The 9,385-nt window shown below is 39.3% G+C and overlaps 1 non-coding gene across 1 annotated transcript; it reads left to right on the forward strand.

The window, feature by feature from the left end:
- The first annotated feature begins 8,974 nt into the window (after positions 1-8,974).
- Positions 8,975-9,132, forward strand: LOC115893374. Its single transcript, XR_004053386.1, has one exon. It is a non-coding gene; the product is annotated as a U1 spliceosomal RNA (small nuclear RNA).
- Positions 9,133-9,385: the final 253 nt, after the last annotated feature.

The following is a 9,385-nucleotide window of genomic DNA, read 5'->3' on the forward strand; positions in this document are numbered from 1 at the left end:
CTGGGACTACAGGTTTGCGCTACCATGCTGGCTATTTAAAAATTTCTGTTTTTGTTGTTGTAGAGACAATGTCTTGCTTTATTGCCCAGGCTGGTCTCAAACTCCTGGCTTCAAGTGATCCTTCTACCTTGGCCTCCCAAAATGCTCAGATTACAGGTGTGAGCTACCTCACCTTGCTGTAAATGTCCATTTTTAATAAATCATCCATTCTATGGTATTTTGCTATAACATCAGGAGCAGAGAAGATATGCACAATGCTCTTCAGATTCCTTTTACTCTAGCGAAATGGTAGAGCCCACTTGCTCCAAACGCATCACACACTTTCGCACTTAGTGTCTGTGGGTAGTGTTCTTTCAACTTACGATTAACATGATCCTTCTTCCTACTTTCCTTTTAGGGTTGTTTAATGTCTACTTTTTCTGAAGTTTCTCCAGCTCACTTATAGATTCCAATCTCTCTGTTTCCTGTTCTCCCCTAGACATTGCTGTCACCACTGCCATGGAAGTGACATGCTGAAGCAGGCTATTTGCATGTTAGTTGCCTGGGGAGGGGCTATGCATTTCTCATTCCATAACTCTATACCCTGCTGAGTACAGACATAAACTTGCACAGGGATCAAAGAGAAAAGGAATGATTACATTCAATGGTTTAAATGCTTTAAGAATCCTCAGCTATTTGGACCTTTTGGAACATCTGGTACTATGCTAGGAACTGAATAAGAGAGAGAGAAAGAAAAAGAGAGAGACAACAAGGGAAGAGGAGATACTTAATAAACCAATCAAGTATATTGCATGGATTGTATTCCTTAGGGAACTTGAGAATGATTCTTTGCTTGGACATTTAAGTGAAAATTAGGAAAAGCTTGAAAGAATATGTACTGTGGTGTTACTGGTTTGCATGCTTATTAGACTGCTGTATGGGTCTGGTTCATCTTGAAAATGTAATGATTGAGCATTATTATTATTATTATTATTATTATTATTATTATTATTTTTGAGACGGAGTCTCGCTCTGCCACCCAGGCAGGAGTGCAGTGGCCGGATCTCAGCTCACTGCAAGCTCCGCCTCCCGGGTTCCCGCCATTCTCCTGCCTCAGCCTCCCGAGTAGCTGGGACTACAGGCGCCCGCCACCTCGCCCGGCTAGTTTTTTGTATTTTTTAGTAGAGACGGGGTTTCACCACATTAGTCAGGATGGTCTCCATCTCCTGACCTCGTGATCCACCCGTCTCGGCCTCCCTATTGAGCATTATTTTACTGATATTCAGTAGGGCATCAATATGCAGTGGAAAGAGCTTGAGTTCTGGAGTCAGACTGTATTGGGTTAAAAATTTGGCTTCACCTTTAAATTGCTGTGGGGCTTCAGAAATGTCCTCTAACTTTTCTGCAGCACAATTTCTTTATTTTTAAAATAAGGATAGTGACAACTACCCCCAAATGAAAATCATGCATGCCAAGTGCTTGGCACATGAACACTGCCATTTGTTTTATGATTAGCAGTTACAACAATATAACATCAATACAAATTTTATTGAGTGCCCACAATGTCTTTAGCTTTTGCAGTGTGTTTTTCCCAAAGAGTCTCTAAAGAGTCAGCTTTCTATCTCTATATCTGTCTGTCTATCCATCTATCTGTCTATCTATCTATCTCTAATAAATAAATATCTAATTTATTTCTATCTCTATTTATATCTATTTATAGATAGATAGATAGATAGATAGATAGATAGATATAGATATCCCAATGCCTGTCATATATAGAAACTCAATAAAAGTTTGCTAAATATCCAGAGAACCACCATCATTTGTGACTTGGACACTTTTATTATCCCTAAAGAATCTGTGAGTATGAAACATCGAAAAATTTAGTAGCCACCAGCCACCCACAATCTCCAGCAACTCTACCTTCCACACTACCCCCAATAGGACTTCAGACGTCTATATATTTGAATCAATGCACAATTATTACACCCAAGATATAACCTATCTACCAAAAATTTTCACATCACTTAAGGTGCTGATTGACATTTATGAGGATATTAATATACACTTGAATAAATTGCTCATAAACTGCTACTATGAGACTAAAAATGCACACGACGTCAGAAAGGTTTAAGACTTGGCAGTGACTAAACTACACTAACTGCAAACTGGAAGGGAAATTATACTTTTGTCATTTGACATTTTGAAATTCATTGACCTTTATCTTACTTGCAACAGTATTATGGTTTTATTTCATATGCTTTCTCGCTCCATTCCCAGTTTTTTTTTTTTTTTTCTTCCCCTCGGTTTCTGGAGGATGAGACCCGCCTGCCTGTAGACTCGCTGTTGCTCCTGGATATTCATGTTGTTCTGAGCTGCACAAACATTTGTTTAGAGACCTGGGTGGGGCATCAGCAGGACTGGCACATAGGTGTCATTATGCTTGTGTATTTCTGTATGAGTGAAACAACTGAGACAAGTAAAGAAAATGTAAGTAAAGAAAGCGTGGAGAAACAGGAGTCTATGTATGTAGCAAAAAGGAGGAAGGTCTGAAAGGTGTTGAGGAGAGAGACAATTGTCCCAGAGTGATCCCAGGAAGGGCATAGAGACGAACCGCTTAGCAAGCACTATCTGTAGGAAACAGTGCCAAAGTCACGTCCAAAAAATGTGAACACAGCCCCTGCCTGCAAAGAGCAGATACTCTATTTACGACAACAGAGCATGCCTGTTACATCAGTAGCTATTTTCAGGGCTCTGGCTCTTCAGCTCATGAATGTGGTGTCTTGTTGTCTTTTTAAAAATTTTTATGTTTTAACTTTCAGAAAACTTTATTCAGATAAAAGTTTATTTATTTTTAATTCCAACAAAAAGGAGCCACCCTGGCTGAATCCAGGCAGGCGTGCTGATGGCCATGTACTTGCTAGGTTTCAGACATTCACAACCTTGTGGCCCTAAGAGACTTCCCCAGGAGATCTTGAGGTTTCTGGGCTCAGGGGGCCACTGCCACCTTATAGGACAGGGAGTGGGTGCCTTTGCAGGTGCTTCTGTCCCTGGAACTATGAGCATTTTCTCATCCCGCTCTGTGTCTAGAATGACCTTTTCTGCCTCTTCTGTCTGGCCAATAATTGTCTTCTTATCTTACCATATCTTCCAAGATTCCACTCAAACCATCCCTTTCTCCTTTGAACTCGCCTTGTTTCCACCCCCTCTTGGAAGTTAGCCCATGTCTGCTGTGCTTTTCCTCATCCTGATGCAACCCTACATGCCTGCATTGTCCGTACAGGCTGAGCTGCCACCTTCCTTTCCAAACCTGTTTCTCTAGATTGGAGGTCTTTTTCCAGCCTCTCTTCCCACCTGTGAGAGAAGTAGTGATGTCCTTTTCAGATGCAAGAAGGTGGAGGGAGAGTGATCTGACAGCCCATATTCTATAGAAGAAAGTACCTCAAACTAGGAAATATACTCTAGCCCCCCTGTCTTTTGCTGCCTGTGTCACAGCTTGGTCAGAAAGTCCAGCTCACTGTGCAAAACCACGCAGGAGTTGAGCAGCAGGCCCTGTCTCCTAGAGAACACTAGTGGTCCAGCTACTTCGCCTGGCTCTTCATTTCACAAGTTCCTGGTGTGTGGGAGGTGACCCTCTATGAATGAGGGCACTTACTGCATTTTGTGGACAGAACCTTTTCTGTAGGTAGTACCCAAGGGAGATTAGACTTGGGGGCAAGGTAGCTGAAAACCTCACCTTGGCTTCAGTTCCAAACCTCATTTTCCAATTCAACTCTATCAGATAACCTTATACATGGGTTATTACGGGTCCTCCATCAACCCTTTAATACAACTTATACTGAAAAAGAGGCTATTGGCCTCTTTTGATTGTTTTCAATTCATAAGCAGCTTCAGATGAGCGACTAGCACCTGCAGCAACCTCCAACATCAATAACCTACTATGTGCACTCACCATAGCAACAGTAACTTTTTGCACACTTGTATCTTGACCCCATAGACCACAGGTGATATGATACACTTATGAATTCAAGTTATAAGGCAAAAGCACGATCCCTTGAGATGCCCAGTGATGTATAGTATGTAGATACTCAATAAATTTTTTGACTCATTCACTGATTTATAATCTGAAATAAGAGGAGATTGCTACTTACAGTTTCCTGTGGTTTCAATGTATTTGTGGGTGTGTGTGTTTCCATTGTCTGAGGGAAACCATGAATGCATCATGTACTTTTAAAAACTGTCTCTATTGATTTTCCAAGCACAGCTGGGCCTTGCTTATCTTCCTAGCTGGGGAACTGTGCTAGAATGTGTGGCTCAGAGTTCTCTTGAGTTGGATTTCACAGGAAGTATGGTGTGGAGGTTCAGAGCACAAGCACAGTGCTCTCCAGGCTTAAATCCAGCCTCTTCCTCTTAATAGTCATGTGATGCTACACCAGTTATTCCCCTCATTAAAATTAGCTTAGGTCATGCTGAAAACATACTGAGAATAATGTCTAGCATTCAATAAATGTTAACCAATAATACCATGAACATTGAGGTTACTTTCATCTAAATTTCTAATGAGGTATACTTTTCTATTTTTTTCATGCGTAGTATTTGAATTACCTCAATGCCACTCTTAATATAATATTGCACTACAAACGTAAGCAACAATAATAAAAAATACTATACATTAGGTAATTATATGAACCCCCAATAAATGCCTTCCTCCATTTCATCAATGTACTTTCTTTAAATGCATGGTCAAAAAAATTCCAGACAATCTGCTTTTATTTATCCAGAGCCATGGAAATGAGTTTCATTACGGGGCTGAGAGTATTACTACTGTAGTGGATGTCAGAGAGAGAAGGCATTATATTGAAGCTAATGACCTTCACTAATGGTAAAAGATGAATGCCCCATGTACCTGAAGGAAGGCCTCCCACAGTAAAACAGGAGCTGTTCATCAGCTGAAACTTTCAGGCATCATTTAATTTGAGAAGTGAGAGAAATTAAATTATTCTAGGAAGGGCAATGAGAATCCCATTGAAAGTAATGGAATGAAATATTGATTCAGTTCAGGGCTGCATGCAGACTGAATTATGCCATGTTCCTGAAGGCAAGGCATAGACAAGGAGCACAGGGTTCTCTGTATTTATTTACTCTTGTAACTCTAAGGTATTCCTTCTGCTTGCCACCATTGGAGGATGCAAGTAGCAAGGGGATAATATTTAAAAGAAATATTTTAGCGGTTACCCAGTGAAAAGGAATTATGGCCAAGTACTGTAAAAAAGAGACCTGCAGATGACAGTCTAAAGATGTGAGGACTGGTGGTGATTCTGGATAAAAATTTCTCGAATTTCTCAAATGAAATTTCTGCTTGAATAATGGTTACTTGAGGGCATGTCAGTTTAAATATTTTATAGTCTTTATATATGTAATTCTAAGATTCTGTTATCATTAGAAAAAGAGTCAATTCGAGGTTAGGAAAAAAAAATTGAGTAGACGTGAATGAAAGAGAGCAGATATAGTTGCTTTATAACCTAGCTGTGGGAAACAGAAAGAACACTGCAGTTGCAGTTACATCCTTTAACACTAACGTTAATGAGGATCTGTAAATCCTTGATCTTCTTACTTATGGATTTGGCATAATATCTATTTCTTGGAGTGTTTGTGATTATGGATACTAAACAAGATTGTACATAATAAGCATTGAGCACCTCACACAATAAATGTGGTCATTAGCTACTACTAGTATGCAAGTTAAGGAGGATGAGTAGGGCATCATATCCTACAGTATGCTGACACAAGGTGTCCTGGGTGGACCTAAGCCATCTGGTCCTCTGGTCTGAGGGGAGGTTCTTGGGGAGAAATACTGTCAAGTGCTCATGGAGGATATCCTCTTAACTACTCCAAACGAAGCACGTTATTAGAGGTTCCCCTGACCTTTCCTATCCTGAGTCTTCGAGTGACTCCGTCTCAGAGTGACACTGAAAGGTTAGTGTCAACAATGCAGTTCTATGGCTCTATCATTAAAATTTTGTCCCCGTATTTATTTTTGTGTATCTTACGTTGTTTTGGAAAAGTATAAACATCTCAAGAATTGTTTCGTTAAATAATACTGCTTTTTTTCTTTTTTTAAACCTAAAGCAAAATGTAAGGAGGTTACTAGGAGACTCAGTAAGAATTTCCAGCATTTCAATAAAGAAAAACAATATTAGTCTTCTAGGATCTTGGCAAATTAAGTAGATAAGCTTGTCTTCAACACCTCCAGTCTCTCAACTCTTCATCATGTTCTCATTTAGTGGTCACTTTCTCAAACATTCTACTTTAGAAAGCAGGATTTCCCATGTAGAACAAAGTAAAAACAGGGTCTGTAAGGATATACAGTGAGGATCTCAGAGGGAATGACAAAGTGAGTGGAAAACTTGATTCTTCTTTGTGAGATTTTTTCTTCGTCCTTCTCTTCCACAGTCTGTGTTTGTAGGTAGATGTTTTTAATGGGCTTCCTGCTTTGGGACTTTTTTGAACAGTCATGGAAGGGGCCAGGGAGAGGGAAGGGATCTCTAGTTCTGAGCATTGCTGAGTCCTTCATCCATCCTCAGTCCCACCTTTGGATTCCTTGTGCTGCAATGATTTCTCCAGAGACAGGCACTTTCCCTGAGCAGGTGAGAGTGGACAGTCTCATGTGTGTGTGTGCCTGTGCATATGTGTGTGTGAGTCTGTGTGTGTGTGTGTGTGTGTGTGTTTGGCAGTCAGGCAGCAAGCTGGGAGAAGCAGGAGACAAATCTTTCTCTCGCAATTTTTCTTGAAGTGGAATTTCCCACCTGCCTCAGGGAATAATTTACACAATATAAAAGTGATCTTGACACCATAGTTCAATGCTTACAGAAGGAAGCAAGACTGACTTATAGAAGTGACTGTTTCACTAGGGCAGAGAAAATTGTCTCAGGTGCCTTGAACATTTCAGCTCCCTACATAGCTTGCAGATGCTTTCCCCAAAGGTACAGTGGCCTGGTCTTCCATCAGCACAGTCAGTCAGTCAGTAAATATGTTCTTTAGTCATTTATTAACCGCTATTACATAATTGAATGACTCTAGCCTGTCTTTGCATAGCTCATAGCTCACAAGCTTTTGAGGAATACGAAGTGTTTATTCAATAAACATTTGTTAAACTCAGAGAGATAATTGTGCATGACATCCTTAGATCAGAGTTTCCCCGAGTGTTCTATGGAGCACTGTCCAGTCCAATACCTTTATCAGCGTAAACAATGGGAGAGTTAGGGGTACAGTGCTCTATTTTCCGTTGCACAATAGACTGTTAAATGCTCGCTGGAGGTAGGTAGAGGGGAAAAGAGACTTTATGATTCTTTAAGTAAGGATTTCAAAAATTCACAGAGATTCCCAGAACACATTTGTTTTCCTTATTGCCTCAGATAATATCATGATGAACAAATGTTTGTTGGGAAATTCTGACCTAAGAAATTCGTTCTACTGATAAAGTTGCTGAAAGAATTTTTAGACTCAAGCAACTATTGCACTCTGAATTCATTCTTCATGGAACAGGGCTTAGCAAAGCTGGTACTGGCATTATCAAAAGACAGAGAGGGTTTGTTGAATTGAGCACTTCCGTATTCTGAGCAAGTGTCTTAGGGAGCTAGAAAAGTCCTGACATGATTTGGCAATGATTGCTACAAAACATTCAATACTGTCTACATTAATTTCTGAAAGAAACTGCAAAACGTTTTGATAGGTTTTCTAAAGGACTGAGTTTTATGATTTTGTGTAAATATTTTCACTTAAACCTGAAACTAGAAATTACCAATTAAAAGAATTGTGACAGTGTGGTCATTCACTTTAAATTATTTGTAAATTAATTAATCGAACAACTGTTGTGCATCCTACTCTGTGCTAGGCTCGCATTAGTTACCGGAAATGAGGAGATGGGCCACCAGGCTCGTGCTATGTGTGCCTAATACTGAGACCTCTGCAGTTTATGTCTGATTATGCTGTATCAACTTTTGAGAGATAAAAATCTACGAGTTCTGCCTGCTGTTTTAGAAAGTCTTTGATTCATCCCATTTGCTCTAATCCATAAACTTCAGTCTCTGAAAGGCCTATGTCAAAATGCTTACAATAGATTTTCCCATTTCACTGCGTTTCATTACAATAGACCTGCCCATCTCCCTCTGTTCATGGCTCCTGGACTAATCCTTCCAAGACAGTAATTTAATCACTGTCATGGTCAAAAAGGTAGGGATGGAAAATATTAGTATTTAGAGAAACTTTTTGTGTTAATCTCATGGAGGTTTGAGGGTAGAGAAAACTTGGTAGAATTCATAATCCCTGTCACCAGAAGCTACAGGATTGAAGTATAAAAGGGCACAATTCCCCTAACTTTGCCCCAAGGAAAATTTTGAGTCTCAATGCCTTCTATGGCATCCAAGATATAGAAAAATCCACCCAATCATTAAAAAACCATTTTAAAGGAGAGTATGAATAGGATATATGTTTTAAATGTGATGAGGAACAAAGTATTTTGCTGTTAATGAATGAAAATCTCAATTAAAGTATGTATTGGAGGAATTTAAAAATATCTCTTTTACTCAAATACATATTCTCAGAAACAATTAAAATTCATTTATATCTGTCTACATTTAAAGATTTTCCAGTAGGCTAAAATGACTTTTTGAGGATTCTAATCAAATCAATATAATAGAAAACAACTTGCTAATGTCTGTAGGATAAAAAGAAAATCTCTAACCTTGAAGAAACAGTAAATGCAAAACAATTAAGTCATGGAAATAACAATTGCTGCATTTCAGAATGTGTAGCTTTTGTTCATTTTCATATTACTGAATAATGATTGCATTTTATAAGTAGATGTGTTTGAAAACCTATCTATCATAGGGAAGAGTGGAATTACGAAGGGGATCACCGACCTCACATCTTAATCTTTAGAAATGAAATACTGATTTTTTTTGGTTTACTTTTTTTCCCCTTAAGAATCAGTCAGATACTTACCTGGCAGGGGAGATACCATGATCATGAAGGTGGTTTTCCCAAGGTGAGGTTTATCCATTGCACTCCGGATGTGCTGATGCCTGCGATTTCCCCAAATGTGGGAAACTCGACTGCATAATTTGTGGTAGTTGGCGACTGCGTTTGCGCTAGAAAAAAAAAAAAAAAAGGAATCAGTCAGAAACTCTTTAGGAATATATGTGGAAAAAGTCTCCTTCTAACATAGGGATCTACGAGTTCTTCCCATCTTGGCAAAATCCCAAAGGAAATTTTCCTGACAGTTCTATGGCCTTCACCCCAAACTGAACTAACTGAGTCCTTTATAAGGAAGGGAAAAGAATTTGGCCAAAAGTACTAGGGCACTAGCCCATAGGAAGAGTATAAACAGTAACCACAGCAATCCCCT

This window comes from Rhinopithecus roxellana, chromosome 14 (genome assembly GCF_007565055.1).
Source record: "Rhinopithecus roxellana isolate Shanxi Qingling chromosome 14, ASM756505v1, whole genome shotgun sequence".
Classification (NCBI taxonomy): domain Eukaryota; kingdom Metazoa; phylum Chordata; class Mammalia; order Primates; family Cercopithecidae; genus Rhinopithecus; species Rhinopithecus roxellana.